This window comes from Macrobrachium nipponense, chromosome 17, assembly GCF_015104395.2.
Source record: "Macrobrachium nipponense isolate FS-2020 chromosome 17, ASM1510439v2, whole genome shotgun sequence".
Taxonomy (NCBI): domain Eukaryota; kingdom Metazoa; phylum Arthropoda; class Malacostraca; order Decapoda; family Palaemonidae; genus Macrobrachium; species Macrobrachium nipponense.
The window spans coordinates 78,691,921-78,712,274 of NC_087210.1; the positions used below are offsets into that span (position 1 = coordinate 78,691,921).

Genomic DNA, 20,354 nt, shown 5'->3' on the forward strand with positions numbered 1-20,354 from the left:
CAAAACACAAAAGAATCATCCCACTCTTAGAGCGATCATAAACACCCAAACAGTATTCCTGTGACAATATTAATAACAGATGCTTTTGCCCAGAGGCGAAGAAAGCTCATTGAAAATTACGTCACAGATCAAGAATTACGTCATAGATTCGTGATCAGAGAGGCAGTGTGGAAATAAACCAAAGAAATACCCGTAGGTTATATTAATCTGGTGACTTGAATGAATGGCTGAAATCAATCTGTGCTCTCAGGAGTAGCAAGGATTAGGATGTCTCAAAGACTTATTGGTCCATCCGAGGAGTCATCGTGCGCTCTCTAAGAGCAGGTTTTACTGTTCATTTACTGTGTCCCAATTATTTTGTCTGGCTCTCTTTTAAAATCTTCCAAACTGTTGCTGTTTACAACTTCTGGTGGCAGTTGATGCCATGCATCACATATCTTGTATGTAAAGAAATTACCTCAATGGGATGTGTTGTATCTCTTCAGTTCTAGTTTCCATCCATTATTTCTTGTCTGGTTTTCGTTTAACGTAAATAGGTTACTGTCCACTCTGGTTATACCTTTCAGTATTTTAAATGTTTCTATTAGATGTCCTCGCAATCGTCGTGTTTCTAAGCCGTCCATGTTGTTCAGGCTCTCTAGTCATCTTTGGTAACCTATTTGCCTGATGGAGAGAATTAACTTTGTGGCTCTTGCTTGCACCCCTTCCAATATATTTGTAATAATTACATATATAAACATATATTTTACATATATGAAAATACTCCCATGACCCAAGGGGTCACTGGCGAGATAGGAGTGTGATATGTCTTCATAACAGGACGCAAGCTAGACGCTGCCGTGCTATGTTTGCAGTGCCCTGGTTTGCATTTGCCTGTGTAATCATTATCATTGTCTTGTAAAACAGGTCACAGCGCCTTCCTATGAGAAGTTGGTGACCTATCACCTGCAGAGGTAACACGTGACTTCCTAGTCACATGTTCGTCTGTCTGTATGTTATGTTATGTATGCTGAGATAAGCTTTGTTCTACTATCTTTGTGAAAGACTTTGTAACTTTAGATCTCTACTTCTCTTCATCGAGACAGGTTCTCTGAAACTAACTCTTCCTATACTCCAGAGATGTAGTTCTCAATAAACTGTTAAGAAGATACTAAATGGGAACTTAGAAAATCTCTCTGCATCGATGTCACTCCGACGAAATGGGAAGTAGACACAGAATACTTGCGTATGACAGTCGCAAGCTATAACATTCAACGGGTCGCCTTCCTATACATAGGCAAGACCCGTATATATTTATGTCTTTTCTTAGTGTTGGTGACAGTACAGCACATTCAAGATGAAGTCTAATTATTGATGAGTAAAGCTACATCGCTGTTTCCATATTTCTGTATTTAAACTGCCTTTTTATGTATCCCACTAGTTTCTGTGCCTTCTTTTAAACTTTTATGCATTGTTTTGTGGATATTAAATCCTTGGTGATAATGACTCCATGGTCCTCTTCTTGTTCTACACTTTTTTTGTCATTCCCAAGCATGTAGCTGCCGTGAGGGTTGTTTGTTCCTATTTATAACACTACACTTATTGGAGATAAAAGGCATTTGCCATCTTCTATACTATTCAAACAGAATGACCAGAAGGAAGACATCTGTAAGAATAGATCTAGATATCCGACTATTTGCCACTTTGACAGAGATCTTCGAATAGAAGTCTGCATCAAGGGACATAGCATACTTGACTTTCTGCAGAGCCGGTCTTCTAAATTATTGCAACAGAATGACCAGAAGGAAGACATCTGTAAGAATAGATCTAGATATCCGACTATTTGCCACCTTGACAGAGATCTTCTATTGGAAGTCTGCATCCAGGGACATAGCACACTTGACTTTCTGCAGAGCCAGTCTTCTAAATTATTCCAACAGAATAACCAGAAGGAAGACATCTGCAAGAGTAGATCTAGATATCCGACTATTTGCCACTTTGACAGAGATCTTCTAACAGAAGTCTGCATCAAGGGACATAGCATACTTGACTTTCTGCAGAGCCTGTCTTCTAAATTATTCCAACAGAATGACAAGAAGGAAGACATCTGTAAGAATAGATCTAGATATCCGACTATTTGCCACTTTGACAGAGATCATCTATTAGAAGTCTGCATCCAGGGACATAGCACACTTGACTTTCTGCAGAGCCAGTCTTCTAAATTATTCCAACAGAATAACCAGAAGGAAGACATCTGCAAGAGTAGATCTTATTATCCGAATATTTGCCACTTTGGCAGAGATCTTCTAACAGAAGTCTGCATCAGGGGACATAGCATACTTGACTTTCTGCAGAGATGGTCTTCTAGATTATGCCAACAGAATAACCAGAAAGAGGACATCTGTAAGAATAGATCTAGATATCCGACTATTTGCCCGCTTTGACAGAGATCTTCTATTAGAAGTCTGCATCAAGGGACATAGCATACTTGACTTTCTGCAGAGCCGGTCTTCAAGATTATTTCAGCAGAATTATCTTCTGGTATCCCTCTGGTATCCCTCTGGAGGCCTTCTGGAGCCCATCTATTACCCTGAGAGTTCATCCGCCGAACTGCTGTTGACTTTCCTTGGGAAAGTTCTTCTGACTGCCGAGATGGGGGGATCTCTCCAACCATTGACTTTCACTGGGAGAGTCAGCTGAACAACGGTTGCCTCTCGCTAGGTAAGAGTTCCTCTGCCTGACCAGGTGATTACGAAGATCCCTGGCCATTGGCTTTCACCATGAGAGCTGGTCCTCCTGCCTCCTTACAATTGTTGGCTCTCATCCTCAGAAGGAAGATATCTGTAAGAATCGATCTAGATATCCAACTATTTGCCCGCTTAGACAGAGATCTTCTATTACAAGTCTGCATCAAGGGACATAGTATACTTGACTTTCAGCAGAGCCGGTCTTCTAGATTAATCCAACAGAATGACCAGAAGGAAGACATCTGCAAGAGTAGATCTAGATATCTGACTATTTGCCCGCTTTGACCGAGATCTTTTATTAAAAGTCTGCATCAAGGGACATAGCATACTTGACTTTCTGCAGAACCAGTCCTCTTGATTACTCCAACATAATGACCAGAAGGAAGACATCTGCAAGAATAGATCTAGATATCCGACTATTTGCCCACTTTGACAGAGATCTTCAATTAGAAGTCTGCATGAAGGGACATAGCACACTTAACTTTCTGCAGAGCAGGTCTTCTAGATTATTCCTACACCATGTCTTCTGGTGACATTCCGGTGACCTTCTGGTGACCTTCTGGTGACCTTCTGGTGGCCTTCTGGCCTTCCAAACAGCTGTTGGCTCTCATACTGAGAGCTTGTCCTCCAGCCTCCGAACAGCTGTTGGCTCTCAAACTGAGAGCTAGTCCTCCAGCCTCCATACAATTGTTGGCTCTCAAACTGAGAGCTTGTCCTCCAGCCTCCATGCAATTGTTGGCTCTCAACCTCAGAAGGAAGATATCTGTAAGAATAGAACTAGATATCCGACTATTTGCGCACTTTGACAGAGATCTATTAGAAGTCTGCATCAAGGGACATAACATACTTGACTTTCTGCAGAGACGGTCTTCTAGATTATTCCAACAGAATAACCAGAAGGAAGACATCTGCAAGAATAGATCTAGATATGCGACTATTTGCCCGCTTTGACCGAGATCTTCTATTAGAAGTCTGCATCAAGGGACATAGCATACTTGACTTTCTGCAGAGCCGGTCTTCTAGATTATTCCAACAGAATGACCAGAAGGACGACATCTGCAAGAATAGATCTAGATATCTGACTATATGCCCGTTTTGACAGAGATATTCTATTAGAAGTCTGCATTAAGGGACATAGCATACTTGACTTTCTGCAGAGCCAGTCTTCTTGATTACTCCAACATAATGACCAGAAGGAAGACATCTGCAAGAATAGATCTAGATATCCGACTATTTGCCCGCTTTGACAGAGATCTTCTATTAAAAGACTGCATCAAGGGACATAGCATACTTGACTTTCTGCAGAGCCGGTCTTCTAGATTATTCCTACACCATGTCTTCTGGTGACCTTCTGGTGACCTTCTGGTGACCTTCTGGCCTTCCAAACAGCTGTTGGCTCTCATACTGAGAGCTCATCCTCCAGCCTCTGAACAGCTGTTGGCTCTCAAACTGAGAGCTTGTCCTCCAGCCTCAATACAATTGTTGGGCTCTCAAACTGAGAGCTTGTCCTCCAGACTCCATACAATTGTTGGCTCTCAACCTCAGAAGTAAGATATCTGTAAGAATAGATCTAGATATCCGACTATTTGCCCGCTTTGACAGAGATCTTCTATTAAAAGACTGCATCAAGGGACATAGCATACTTGACTTACTGCAGAGCCGGTCTTCTAGATTATTCCAACAGAATGACCAGAAGGACGACATCTGCAAGAGTAGATCTAGATATCTGACTATTTGCCCTCTTTGACAGAGATCTTCTATTACAAGTCTGCATCAAGGGACATAGCATACTTAACTTTCTGCAGAGCCGGTCTTCTAGATTATTCCTACACCATGTCTTCTGGTGACCTTCTGGTGACCTTCTGGTGGCCTTCTGGTGGCCTTCTGGCCTTCCAAACAGCTGTTGGCTCTCACACTGAGAGCTCGTCCTCCAGCGTCCAAACAGCTTTTGGCTCTCAAACTGAGAGCTTGTCCTCCAGACTCCATACAATTGTTGGCTCTCAAACTGAGAGCTTGTCCTCCAGCCTCCATACAATTGTTGGCTCTTAAACTGAGAGCTTGTCCTCCAGCCTCCATACAATTGTTGGCTCTCAAACTGAGAGCTTGTCCTCCAGCCTCCATACAATTGTTGGCTCTCAAACTGGGAGCTTGTCCTCCAGCCTCCATACAATTGTTGGCTCTCAAACTGAGAGCTTGTCCTCCAGGCTCCATACAATTGTTGGCTCTCAAACTGAGAGCTTGTCCTCCAGCCTCCATACAATTGTTGGCTCTCAAACTGAGAGCTTGTCCTCCAGCCTCCATACAATTGTTGGCTCTCAACCTCAGAAGGAAGATATCTGTAAGAATAGATCTAGATATCCGACTATTTCCCCGCTTTGACAGAGATATTCTATTAGAAGTCTGCATCAAGGGACATAGCATACTTGACTTTCTACAGAGCCGGTCTTCTAGATTATTCCAACAGAATAACCAGAAGGAACACTTCTGTAAGAATAGATCCAGATATCCGACTATTTGCCCGCTTTGACAGAGATCTTCTACTGAAATTTCTGCAGAGCCGGTCTTCTAGATTATTTCAGAAGAATTATCTTCTGGTATCCCTCTGATATCCCTCTGGAGGCCTTCTGGAGCCCATCTCTTACCATGAGAGGTCATCCCCCGAAGTGCTGTTGACTTTCCTTGGGAAAGTTCTACTGACTGCCGAGATGGGGGGATCTAGCCAACCATTGACTTTCACTGGGAGAGTCGGCTGAACAACGGTTGCCTCTCGCTGGGTAAGAGTTCCTCTGCCTGACCAGGTGATTACGAAGATCCCTGGCCATTGGCTTTCACCATGAGAGCTGGTCCTCCTGCCTCCTTACAATTGTTAGCTCTCAACCTCAGAAGGAAGATATCTTTGAGAATAGATCTAGATATCCGACTATTTGCCCACTTTGACAGAGATCTTCTACTATAAGTCTGCATCAAGGGACATAGCATACTTGACTTTCTGCAGAGCCGGTCTTCTAGATTATTCCTACAGAATAACCAGAAGGAAGACATCTGTAAGAATCGATCTAGATATCCGACTATTTGCCCGCTTTGACAGAGATCTTCTATTAGAAGTCTGCATCAAGGGACATAGCATACTTGACTTTCTGCAGAGCCGGTCTTCTAGATTATTCCAGAAGGAAGACATCTGCAAGAGTATATCTAAATATCTGACTATTTGCCTGCATTAACAGATATCTTCTATTAGAAGTCTTCATCAAGGGACATAGCATACTTGACTTTCTGCGGAGCCAGTCTTCTAGATTACTCCAACATAATGACCAGAAGAAAGTCATCTGCAAGAATAGATCTAGATATCCGACTATTTGCCCGCTTTGACAGAGATCTTGTATTAGAAGTCTGCATCAAGGGACATAGCATACTCAACTTTCCGCAGAGCCAGACCTCTAGATTATTCCTACACCATGTCTTCTGGTGACCTTCTGGTGACCTTCTGGTGGCCTTCTGGTGGCCTTCTGGCCTTCCAAACAGCTGTTGGCTCTCAAACTGAGAGCTCTTCCTCCAGCGTCCAAACACCTGTTGGCTCTCAAACTGAGAGCTTGTCCTCCAGCCTCCATACAATTGTTGGCTCTCAAACTGAGAGCTTGTCCTCCAGCCTCCATACAATTGTTGGTTCTCAACCTCAGAAGGAAGACATCTGTAAGAATAGATCTAGATATCCGACTATTTGCCCGCTTTGACAGAGATATTCTATTAGAAGTCTGCATCAAGGGACATAGCATACTTGACTTTCTGCAGAGCCGGTCTTCTAGATTATTCCAACAGAATAACCAGAAGGAAGACATCTGTAAGAATCGATCTAGATATCCGATTATTTGCCCGCTTTGACAGAGATCTTCTATTAGAAGTCTGCATCAAGGGACATAGCATACTTGACTTTCTGCAGAGCCGGTCTTCTAGATTATTCCAACAGAATGACCAGGAGGAAGATATCTGCGAGAGTAGATCTAGATATCTGACTATTTACCCGCTTTGACAAAGATCTTCTATTAGAAGTCTGCATCAAGGGACATAGCATACTTTGACTTTCTGCAGAGCCGTCTTCTAGATTATTCACAGAATGACCAGGAGGAAGATATCTGCAGAGTAGATCTAGATATCTGACTATTACCCGCTTTGACAGAGATCTTCTATTAGAAGCTGCAGCAAGGGACATAGCTACTTAACTTTCTGCAGAGCCGTCTTCTAAATTATTTCAGCAGAATTATCTTCTGGTATCCCTCTGGTATCCCTCTGGAGGCCTTCTAGAGCCCATCTCTTACCCTGAGAGTTCATCCGCCGAACTGCTGTTGACTTTCCTTGGGAAAGTCCTTCTGACTGCCGAGATGGGGGGATCTCGCCAACCATTGACTTTCACTGGGAGAGTCGGCTGAACAACGGTTGCCTCTCGCTGGGTAAGAATTCCTCTTCCTGACCAGGCGATTAGTTAGATCCCTGGCCATTGGCTTTCACCATGAGAGCTGGTCCTCCTGCCTCCTTACAATTGTTGGCTCTCATCCTCAGAAGGAAGATATCTGTAAGAATAGATCTAGATATCCGACTATTTGCCCGCTTTGACAGAGATCTTCTATTAGAAGTCTGCATCAAGGGACATAGCATACTTAACTTTCTGCAGAGCCGGTCTTCTAGATTATTTCAGCAGAATTATCTTCTGATTCCCGTCTGCTACCACTCCCCCTGGAGGCCTTGCTGGAGCCCATATTCTTACCCTGAGAGGTCATCCCCCGCCGAACTGCTGTTTGACTTTCCTTGGGAAAGTCCTTCTGACTGCACCGAGATGGGGGGATCTCGCCAACCATTTGACTTTCACTGGGAGAGTCGGCTGAACAACGGTTTGCCTACTCGCGGGTAAGAGGTTCCTCTGCCATGACCAAGGGTGATTACGAAGATCCCTGGGCCATTGGCTTCATTTCACCATGAGAGCTTGGTCCATCCAGCCCTCCTTACAATTGTTTGGCTTCTATCCCTCAGAAGGAATATATCAGTAAGAATAGATCTAGATATTCCGACTATTTGCCCGCTTTGACAGAGATCTTCTATTAGAAGTCCCCTGGCATCAAGGGACATAGCATACTTGAACTTTCTTTATGCAGAAGCCGGTCTTCTTTAGGATTATTCCCAACCAGAATGACCAGAAGGAAGATATTCTGGCGAGAGTAGACCTAGATATCTGACTATTTGCCCGCTTTGACAAAGATCTTCTATTAGAAGTCTGCATCAAGTGACATAGCATACTTGACTTTCTGCAGAGCCGGTCTTCTAAATTATTTCAGCAGAATTATCTTCTGGTATCCCTCTGGTATCCCTCTGGAGGCCTTCTAGAGCCCATCTCTTACCCTGAGAGTTCATCCGCCGAACTGCTGTTGACTTTCCTTAGGAATGTCCTTCTTACTGGCCGAGGAATGTGGGGGATCTCGCCCAAACCATTGGACTTTCACTGGGAGAGTCCGGCTGAAAACCACGGCTTGCCTCTGTCTCGCTGGGTAGAAATTCCTCTGCCTGACCAAGGCGATTTAGTTAGATCCCTGGCCAATTGGCTTTTCACCATGGAGAGCTGGTCCTCCTGCCTCCTTACAATTGTTTGGCTCTCATCCACCTCAGAAGGAAGATATCTGTAAGAATAGATCTAGATATCCGACTATTTGCCCGCCTTTGACAGAGATCTTCTATTAGAGTCTGCAGCAAGGGACATAGCATATTAACTTTCTGCAGGGAGCCCGGGTGTCTTCTATTATTATTTCAGCAGAATTATCTTCTGGTATTCCTCTGGTATCCCTCTGGGGGCCTTCTGGAGCCCATCTCTTACCCTGAGAGTTCATCCGCCGAACTGCTGTTGACTTTCCTTGGGAAAGTGCTTCTGACTGCCGAGATGGGGGGATCTCGCCAACCATTGACTTTCACTGGGAGAGTCGGCTGAACAACGGTTGCCTCTCGCTGGGTAAGAGTTCCTCTGCCTGACCAGGTGATTACGAAGATCCCTGGCCATTGGCTTTCACCATGAGAGCTGGTCCTCCTGCCTCCTTACAATTGCTGGCTCTCATCCTCAGAAGGAAGATATCTGTAAGAATAGATCTAGATATCCGATTATTTGCCCGCTTTGACAGAGATCTTCTATTAGAAGTCTGCATGAAGGGACATAGCATACTTGACTCTCTGCAGAGCCGGTCTTCTAGATTATTCTAACAAAATAACCAGAAGGAAGACATCTGTAAGAATCGATCTAGATATCCGACTATTTGCCCGCTCTGACAGAGATCTTCTATTAGAAGTCTGCATCAAGGGACATAGCATACTTGACTTTCTGCAGAGCCGGTCTTCTAGATTATTCCAACAGAATGACCAGAAGGAAGATATCTGCGGGAGTAGATCTAGATATCTGACTATTTGCCCGCTTTGACAAAGATCTTCTATTAGAAGTCTGCATCAAGGGACATAGCATACTTGACTTTCTGCAGAGCCAGTCTTCTAGATTACTCCAACATGATGACCAGAAGAAAGACATCTGCAAGAATAGATCTAGATATCCGACTATTTGCCCGCTTTGACAGAGATCTTCTATTAGAAGTCTGCAGCAAGGGACATAGCATACTTAACTTTCTGCAGAGCCGGTCTTCTAAATTATTTCAGCAGAATTATCTTCTGGTATCCCTCTGGTATCCCTCTGGAGGCCTTCTGGAGCCCATCTCTTACCCTGAGAGTTCATCCGCCGAACTGCTGTTGACTTTCCTTGGGAAAGTCCTTCTGACTGCCGAGATGGGGGGATCTCGCCAACCATTGACTTTCACTGGGAGAGTCGGCTGAACAACGGTTGCCTCTCGCTGGGTAAGAATTCCTCTGCCTGACCAGGCGATTAGTTAGATCCCTGGCCATTGGCTTTCACCATGAGAGCTGGTCCTCCTGCCTCCTTACAATTGTTGGCTCTCATCTTCAGAAGGAAGATATCTGTAAGAATAGATCTAGATATCCGACTATTTGCCCGCTTTGACAGAGATCTTCTATTAGACGTCTGCATCAAGGGACATAGCATACTTAACTTTCTGCAGAGCCGGTCTTCTAGATTATTTCAGCAGAATTATCTTCTGGTATCCCTCTGGTATCCCTCTGGAGGCCTTCTGGAGCCCATCTCTTACCCTGAGAGTTCATCCGCCGAACTGCTGTTGACTTTCCTTGGGAAAGTCCTTTTGACTGCCGAGATGGGGGGATCTCGCCAACCATTGACTTTCACTGGGAGAGTCGGCTGAACAACGGTTGCCTCTCGCTGGGTAAGAGTTCCTCTGCCTGACCAGGTGATTACGAAGATCCCTGGCCATTGGCTTTCACCATGAGAGCTGGTCCTCCTGCCTCCTTACAATTGTTGGCTCTCATCCTCAGAAGGAAGATATCTGTAAGAATAGATCTAGATATCCGACTATTTGCCCGCTTTGACAGAGATCTTCTATTAGAATTCTGCATCAAGGGACATAGCATACTTGACTTTCTGCAGAGCCAGTCTTCTAGATTTTTCCAACAGAATAACCAGAAGGAAGACATCTGTAAGAATCGATCTCGATATCCGACTATTTGCCCGCTTTGACAGTGATCTTCTATTAGAAGTCTTCATCAAGGGACATAGCATACTTGACTTTCTGCAGAGCCGGTCTTCTAGATTATTCCAACAGAATGACCAGAAGGAAGATATCTGCGAGAGTAGATCTAGGTATCTGACTATTTGCCCGCTTTGACAAAGATCTTCTATTAGAAGTCTGCATCAAGGGACATAGCATACTTGACTTTCTGCAGAGCAAGTTTTCTAGATTACTCCAACATGATGACCAGAAGAAAGACATCTGCAAGAATAGATCTAGATATCCGACTATTTGCCCGCTTTGACAGAGATCTTCTATTAGAAGTCTGCATCAAGGGACATAGCATACTTAACTTTCTGCAGAGCCGGTCTTCTAGATTATTTCAGCAGAATTATCTTCTGGTATCCCTCTGCTATCCCTCTGGAGGCCTTCTGGAGCCCATCTCTTTCCCTTAGAGGTCATCCGCCGAACTGCTGTTGACTTTCCTTGGGAAAGTCCTTCTGACTGCCGAGATGGGGGGATCTCGCCAACCATTGACTTTCACTGGGAGAGTCGGCTGAACAACGGTTGCCTCTCGCTGGGTAAGAGTTCCTCTGCCTGACCAGGTGATTACGAAGATCCCTGGCCATTGGCTTTTCACCCGTGAGAGCCTGGTCCTCCTGCCTCCTTACAATTGTTAGCATCGCTCCTCAGAATGGAAGGATAATCTGTAGAAATAGATCTAGATATCCGACTATTTGGCCGCCCGCTTATTGGACAGAGATCGTTACTATTAGAAGTCCTGCATCAAGGGACATAGCATACTTAACTTTCTGCAGAGCCGGTCTTCTAGATTATTCCTACATCATGTCTTCTGGTGACCTTCTGGTGACCTTCTGGTGACCTTCTGGTGACCTTCTGGTGGCCTTCTGGCCTTCCAAACAGCTGTTGGCTCTCATACTGAGAGCTCGTCCTCCAGCCTCTGAACAGCTGTTGGCTCTCAAACTGAGAGCTTGTCCTCCAGCCTCCATACAATTGTTGGCTCTCAACTGAGAGCTTGTCCTCCAGCCTCCATACATTTGATGGCTCTCAAACTGAGAGCTTGTCCTCTAGCCTCCGAACAGCTGTTGGCTCTCAAAGTGAGGACTTGTTCTTCAGCCTCCATACAATTGTTGGCTCTCAACTGAGAGCTTGTCCTCCAGCCTCCATACAATTGTTGGCTCTCAACTGAGAGCTTGTCCTCCAGCCTCCATACAATTGTTGGCTCTCAAAGTGAGAGCTTGTCCTCCAGCCTCCATACCCTTATGTGGGTATATGCTAATGTCCTCCTGAAGTTCTTCATTCATCTCCATTAATTACGTCTTTCAATATGTGCTTCAGGCCCTCCCACTGTTCCCTGTAATCCTCCTCCATCTCCTGCTGGGCGTTGCAGAACTCCCTACGTTGTTTCTCTTCTCCCTTGCGCGCCTTTTCACAAGGGTCTTGTTCTCTCCCTTCGTCTATCCTTCCTGTTCTTTCAGCACACTTTTCCAGCTTCTCGTTTTCACTCGTGTCGTCTACAGTTTCATGCTCGTGTTCTAGCGCAATGTGTTCCAGTTGGAAATTCCTCTGAGCGGTTCCATGGAGGAGCATCATTAACATGTATTTGTCATGTTCTCTCAAAGCTTCCTCCTGTATTCGTAGCTGCTCTCTGAAGCACTTCTCGTCTCCCATCCTATTTTCCTTCTGTGTTTGGCACTCATCTTTCAGCTCTTCGCAATCCTTGAGAAGTCGCTGCACTTCCAACTGGGCTTCATTCTCCCTCTTCCTCAGGGATAAGATGTCTTCTTCCTGACACTCTAGCAAGCGCTGGAGGCACTGTTCTTGACGCTGAGCGCTTTCCAAGTTATCTCGGAGTGTCACATTATCCTGTTCAGTTTCTTCCAGTCGTTTCTTTATTATTTCTTGTTCCTCTTGAGCTTCCTCCAATTCCTTGGTTTTAGTGGCGAGGGATCCTTTCAGCAGCTCTGCTTCCTTCTCCTTCTCATCTAAAATATTCCTTAATGCTTCATTCAGCCTACAGAAGTCTTCATTCTTCAGGTCAAGCAGCTGAATGACATTTTCATTTTCTTTCAATTTGAGGCTGAGTTCTGCTCTCTCATGCACAGTGTGCTCCAACTCTCTTTCTTTCTCAGCCATCTTCTGTTGGAGGAGCCTTCCCAGATTTTCAGTCTCCTTTAATTTGCGGCAGAGTTCTGCTCCCTCCTGTACAGAACACTCCAGCTCTCTTTCTTTCTCAACTAAAACATTCCTCAATGCTTCATTCCGCCTACAGAAGTCTTTATTCTCCAGGTCAAGCAATTGGTTGAGATTTTCACTTTCTTTTAATTTGTGGCTGAGTTCTGCTCTCTCCTGCACAGTGTGCTCCAACTCTCTTTCTTTCTCAGCCATCTTCTGTTGGAGGAGCCTTCCCACCTCGCTTTCCTCCTCGGCTCTCTCCTGTAGGTGACTCTCCAGTGCCACTATTTTCTCCCGCTGTTCTCTGTCGACCTCTTCCATCTTCTGTACTTCAGCTAAAGCGAGTTTTAAGTTCGCTTCCAACTGCCGATTTTCATCTACAAATTCTTCATTTCGCTGAAGCAGATTCTCTATTTGTCTACCTCTGGCGTTCATTTCATTTTCCTCCTGTGCTCTCTTTTCCAGCAGTAGATCTTTCTCCACTAGCTGACGTCGAAGCAGTTCGATCTCTTGCTGAGCTCCCATCCAGAGGTTTTCCATTTTGCGTGCGAGATCTTTGCAGTTATTCAAGTCCTTCTCTAAGTCCATCTTTTCTTCTTCCATCTGTTCTAGACCTTGTCTCAACAAGTAGACTTCTAGACAAGGCTCCTGCATGCATTCCTCCTCCTCCTCCTCCTCCTCCTCAGTTTCCTCAGCGTCTTTGAATAGTTCCATAACCAGACTGTCCTCCAGTCTACTAGCTTCTTCGTCAGTCTTGCTGAGAAATTCCGTATCTAGACTGTCTTCCAGTCCAGCTACTTCGTCTAGGTCAGTATTTGAGTCATCATTGGTGTCACAGAGTTCTTCCATATCCAGACTGTCTTCCAGTCCAGCTTCTTCGTCTAGGTCAGTATTTGAGTCATCGTCAGTGTCATAGAGTTCTTCCATATCCAGACTGTCTTCCAGTCCAGCCTCTTCGTCCAGGTCCATTTCGTCATCTTCGAGGTCTTCATTAGTCATTTCCATGTCGTCTTCCAAATGGCGATCTTGAGATCTTGAAAGATTGTAAAACCAGTAAACAGCAAACGCCAAGCCTGCCAACAATACCATCACAGGGATGGCGACGGCAAAGGCTGGCGTACCAAAGCTGTTAGATTTTTCCACGACGATTTCTGGATGAACAGAATCCGCCATAACGTGATGAATATTAGTGTCCTGTGCGCGAACATGAATCGATTGAGACCCAAACAAAGCTACAAGGTCCTCAACCATTGAAGCGTACAAGTCACACCACAAGATGTACAAGATCGTTAGCAAAAAGCAATATGAAGCAAACATGGTTCAATGCTATATATTTAACACTCTCGCTGTCTCCATGCTTAGTTTTTCAAACGGACGCCAGATTCGGGATTCGAAGGAGAGAGAGTGAAAGAGCTCCTGGAGCCAATGTCCTCATTCCAGGAAGGACTCCGGAATGGGCTTCACGGAAGGATGGAGGTCCTCTCTCTCTCTCTCTCTCTCTCTGTATATCTACGTATGTGACTGGTAAAAATGTTCTGTTTTAATAGAATTCCATCTAATAAAAGAATCCCATAAAAACGCCAAAATATATAGAGAAAAATACTATATTTCAGAGATTGCTGTCTCCCTCTTCTAACTTTTTTAGCGAGCGGATGGCTGTCATAAATCTACGGGGAACAGGATATTTCTTATTAAGGCCAGTTAAAGCATTGAGTAACACTCCTTTTAAACATATCTCTTCACGGCTGTAATATTTGTCCGATATGAATTTATCAAAAGCCACAATGAAGTCTAGGTTGTTTTTACGGTCTGGCATAAGGGCAAAGGATAAGCCTCTGAAATATAGCATTTTTCTCTCTATATTTTGGCGTTTTTATGGGCTCCTTTTATTAGATGTATGTTTGTATGTAATCATGTCTTTAGTCTTTGCTTTCAACCACAGCGAAACCAAAGTGAAGACTACGTCCTCACTTCTATGGGAGAAAGAGAGGGAGAATTTACGAGGGTAAAACTGTCGAAAACTGTAACAAAAGTTTTATTCCATTTTCGGAAAACTTCTGTAAGAGAGAGAGAGAGAGAGAGAGAGAGAGAGAGAGAGAGAGAGAGAGAGAGAGAGAGAGAGAGCACAAAACCTAAAAGCACTGAATGGATTTTAACCATTCATTCAAGTTACCAGATTAATTAATATAACCTGCGGGCATTTTTTTGGTTTATTTCCACACTGATCACGAATTCTATGACGTAATTGTTGACCTGTGACGTAATATTTATTGAGCTTTCTTCGTTTCTGGGTAAAAGCACCTGTCATTAATATTGTCACTGGAAAAGCAGCTTGGGTGTTTAAGTTCGGTCCAAGAGTGGGATGACAATAATAATAATAATAATAATAATAATAATATCATTATTATTATTATTATAATATTATTATTATTATTATTATTATTATTGGACGAGTCAGGTGCGTTTTGAAAACAGAAACGTAAGGAACACTAATGGCAAATTAATGATAATAATAATAAAATTATTATTATTATTATATGAATAATTTGCCTCTATTGTTGCCTAATATTAAAGGCAAATTAATATAATAATAATAATCATAATAATGTTATTATTATTATTATTATTATGATTATTATTATTCTATCATAATAATAATCATAATCATAATAATAATAATAATAATAATAATAATAATAATAATAATATACTTTATTAAAAGTAATGGGCTACTTCAGCAGCGTTACACTTGTAGAGATTCTTCTCTATTTTGCGAATAGCGGCTTTTTCAGTGCTACTTAAACAGGCTAGTAGAGCGCCTATAGAGGTCATGGTCAAATACAGGGTCAAAATAGGTGTATATATTTGAATTTTACAGATAAACTATGATACCATAGTCATCAAAGTCATTAACGATTTTCTCTCTCTCTCTCTCTCTCTCTCTCTCTCTCTCTCTCTCTCTTTCTTAAAGCGAGCTTTCGTCTGGAGCTGCCAGACATCCTCGGGCTGGGAAGCTGAGGGTGGACTGATCTTGGTGCGGTGTCCGTCCTCCTTATATCTGTGGTTGACAGCAGGGGGTCTGCCCCATGCTTGTCTCCTATTGGCTGGTGGCGGTGAGTCTTGTTTTCATTGGCTGCCTGAGCCAGGTCTCAAGCCACTTTCTTCGAGCCGATGGTTGCGTTGCAGCATATCCTGCAGCCGCCTGGACCTCCTAAGCGGCGCTCTAACATTGATGGGCGTTGCGCTACGCTGTGGGACGTCACGGCTACTTTGATTTCCATTGGCTGCAGGAGTACCTCGTTCGGGGGCGTTGTCATCCGTAGAGTTGTCATGGTGTCATTGTTGGTGGCAGGTCTTCTCATACTCGTAGGGAGGAGAAATTCTTCCTGCGTCGTATTCAGTGTAGGTTTTATTTGCTGGATGAGGAGCGCCTCCAGCAGGCGTAACCGACGGGCATCAGGGGCCTTCCCGATGATCTTCGTGTTCTTTATGATGAAATCTCGGGAGATGGCCTCGTAATGTTTGGTGCGGGCGTGATTTTTTATAGCCCCCTCTTGGGCGTGGCACGAGAGTCTCTTCGACAGTCGCATGGTAGTCATACCTACGTAGGCGCCGCTGCATTCGCGGACTGGGCATGTATACTGGTACACTACATGCGTCTGCTTCAGGGGCTCTCGTACCTGTGGAGAGGGGTTATTTTTCATAATAAGATCGCGCGTCCTCCGATTCTGGTAATATATGATTAAGTCGATATTCTTGGTGTCGTCAGTCGGGGATACATTATCAGAAATAATTTTCTTAATGGGTCCTCTTCTTCACGGTAATAGGAACTCATGAAGGCTTTGTAGTACAGCTTGATATTATCCTGGGGGCGGGGCTGCGGGCTCTCACTACCGTACCATTTCTCCAGGGCTGTGCGGACTTCCTTGCTGATTAATTTATTTGAGTACCCGTTATTCACAGGTACTTGGGAGGCGCGGTCGAGTTCCTGGTGAGTGTCCTGCCAGGTCGAGCAGTGGGAGAGGGCCCTCCTGACGAAGGCCCTGACGGTGGTGCTTTTTAAAATTATTTCTGATAATGTATCCCCGACTGACGATTTCGTTCCCGTCCACTAGACGGTGGTTCGATCCCATGAGGGGACGAAATTATTATCAACTAAAAATTCCCCTTCGGTACATATATGAAAATATATCAATTCCGAGGTAGAGCGAATTAGAAATTAAAGGACATTTGTAGCTCGAATGATCTATATGAATCACGGTGATGTGATAATTATTCTTTACATATGTATATATTTATACACACGTACGTATGTATATAATCTATATACATATGTGTGTGTGTGTGCACGTACGTGCATGTGAATTTCTGTCAGTCGTACACAATTGACTTTTATTTTATATTGGCATTTTATTTTATAATTGTCAGTTATTAAACGACAAATTAGTATTAGTATGCAAATCTCATGAAACATAGATTTATAAGTATCCATGTCATTCTGTCTTTTAATTAAGACTTCAGTTTCAGGTAAGTCTCCTCCTGAAGGCTCTTCTCAGGATTAATAAACTCCTTGAAAGTATGCCGTCACGCTGAAATGGCTGAAAGTGCTTGATTTATGCTTCACCGCTTTTTTTATTTCGTGAATTATTATGACTGTAAATTTTATTTATCATCTGGGCTTTAAGTGAATACAATGCGCCCCTGTAATTGAATCAATACAGGTATTGCGAATGACTAACCAAAATTAACTTCATATATATATTTTTAATTCTAAATATTTTTACATGATATTCATCTTAAATATTTTGAATGTTCTCCATTTTGAATATCCCATGTTTTATTCATCTTGAATATTGCGCATGGTATTCATTTTTAATACTTGACATCTTCATTTTAAATATTGTATGTGTTCCCCAATTTAAATATTTGACATGTTCTTCAGTTTAAAATATTTTAAATGATCATTTTAAATATTTTACACGTTCTTAATTGGATATATTTTACATGTTCTCTATTTTAAATACCTGACATGCTCTTCATTTTGAATATATTTCATGTTGTGCACTTTAAATATTTTACACGTTTACCATCATATGAAATATTTCACATGTTCCCCATCATATTAAATATATTTCACATGTTCTCTATTTTATTAAATATATTTGACATTGGCAAACGCTCGAAAATCGATGCAATCCGCCCCGCCCCTTTAAAAAAATTCAATTAAGACATCAGCTTAATAAATACAATACGCAGACATTAGGTTTGTTTGATAATTGGAGGATGGATGATCAGCATACCAATTTGCAGCCCTCTAGGCTCGGTAGCTTTTCAGAAATGACGACGGACAGAAAATAGCCATCTCAGTGTAGTTTCCTTTTATAGAAAACTAAAATGCCAGCGACGCAGAATAAACACACTTTATGAAATGGAGGACTGAAGGGACTAACTGCGTCCTTCTTGGGAGACACTGGTGAACTTCCAGAGAGAGAGAGAGAGAGAGAGAGAGAGAGAGAGAGAGAGAGAGCATCTCGGTTTACGTACTCGCAAAGAGGTTGCAGAAACTTTGTGTCGTAATTCTCCGTTGTCGCGTTAGTTTGCTCACTTGTTTCTTAAAAGGAATTTGAGGGACTTCCAAGAGAGAGAGAGAGAGAGAGAGAGAGAGAGAGAGAGAGAGAGAGAGAGAGAGAGAGAGAGAGAGTACTCTTATGATAAATTAAGGTAAATCAGTCTTATTTATTTTCAATTATGCTAAATAAATATTTCAAAATGCCACAAAAAAGGGTAATACAATAATACATATTTACGGAAAGTTCGATGACGAGAGAGAGAGAGAGAGAGAGAGAGAGAGAGAGAGAGAGAGAGAGAGAGAGAGAGTACTCTTATGATAAAGCAAGGTAAATCAGTCTTATTTATTTTCAACCATGCAAAATAAAAATAACAAATGCCACAAAAACGAGGATAACATTTTTACTGAAGGTTCGGGGACGAGAGAGAGAGAGAGAGAGAGAGAGAGAGAGAGAGAGAGAGAGAGAGAGAGAGAGAGAGAGAGAGAGAGATTACCCTTACTCAATTATGTGAGCAAGCAGGTCGAAGACAAATCAAGTCTTATTGAAATGAGGAAATCAAGCATAACAGATAAGATAACTATTGATACGTAAATAACTCAAGAATAAACAAGGTATATAATCAAATAAAACTGAGCCACAGATAAACGAAGATTAAACCTCAAAAATTAAGCAAAACGGACAGGACGACTAGTCAACCCAAACTAAAAAAAAAAAAATCAAAGAATTAAGCAAGCAATCAACCATGACGAATAAAACGAATGCGAAATTTTTTCTTAAAAGCAGAATTAAACGTCTTATCAGGAGCTCAAGTGGGAGGAGGGTGGGAGGCGGCGTGGGCGGGGCGGGAGTGGCTTGTTGGGCCGGGGGGGGGGGGGGGGGGGTAGAGAGAGAGAGAGAGAGAAAAGATGGGATTAATCCCCAAGAACGGACGACCCCAAGACGAAAACGAGACGCGTACCTGTCGGAACGAGAAGTCCCGTGATTCGTCAGGAGTCCCGCCGAGCGAAGGGAGATTTCGTCGACCCATTTGGGGAATTGCTTTAAATATCAAGTGGTAAAAATGGAAAGGGGAGAAATGCCTTTGAAGTACACAAGATGATTCGATAGGTTATTCCCTTCAAAAGTAGCTAGGAACGGCTCCTATGGAACTTTCTTTGACGCGTTTTCGAAGATGTGGTCTGGATTTTGGGTGTAAGTATTTCCAGTTTAGTTGTTTGTTTTTTATGTTATTTTATTTTATCTTATCTTATCTATTTATTTATCTTTTTGCTTTAGATAGAAATTTTCCAGTAAACGTCTCCAGTTGAGTTGCGTTAATTTATTTTTTTTCAATTTTCTATAGAAGCCGAGTTTTGCTATTTTTGTTTAAATTTAGATTAAAAAGATTCCAATAAACGTCTCCAGTTGAGTTGCTGTGCTAATTTTTTTTAAGGTTTGGATAATAAATTTCCAATAAACGTCTCCAGTTGAGTTGTTGAGCTAATTTTTTTCTTCAAGTTTGGATAATAAATTTCCAATAAACGACTCCAGCTGAGTTGTATTAATTTTTTTCAAGTTTAGTCATTAAAAAAAAAAGGTTTCATGGAAAGATCACAAAAAAAATCAGTTCTGGAAAAGACCCTGTCCAGCATTTTATTTTTAAGCTTAGCAGCATTAAACTAAAAAAGAAGGACTAATGGGAAGATCAGTAAAAAAAGTAAAAAAAAAGTTCTGGAAAAGATATTTAAAAAAAATTTGTTTTCGAGTACCAGAGAGAGAGAGAGAAAAAATTAAAAATAAAAAAAATCAACCCTGGAAACGATACTCTACAAAAACATTTTTTCAGGCACAGATGCATTGAAAAAAATAATTTTTATGGAAAAATACAAAATTCAAAAATTCTGGAAAAGATACTTTCCAGCATTTAAAATAAAAACACTTTATGGGAAGATTATTAAAAAAAATAAAATCAGTTCTGGTAAGGATATACCTCCAACAATCCTTAATTACCCCCCGAGAACTTAGGGAAATCGAAAACGCTAATTAAAATGATTTTTTTAAAATGATGTTGAAACTTTCCCTTTGAATTTTCATTCTCTTTATGAGAGTCTAAGGACGAAAAAAAAAAAAGATGATGATTTAGCGACGAACCAAATAGCTAATTCATTTTTCATACCGAGGCCGACGGGGTCGGGATATTCACAGCTCGTATCTCCTCTCGGCCAAAAGATGTGATAGAAGAATTTATAATAATAATAATAATAATA

General features: G+C 42.3%; 1 protein-coding gene across 9 annotated transcripts in view; it reads right to left on the reverse strand.

Moving 5' to 3' along the window:
* The window catches only part of LOC135196353 (glutamate receptor ionotropic, kainate 2-like), a 358,070-nt gene that overhangs the window by 44,281 nt on the left and 293,435 nt on the right, over window positions 1-20,354 (reverse strand). The window lies entirely within an intron of this gene.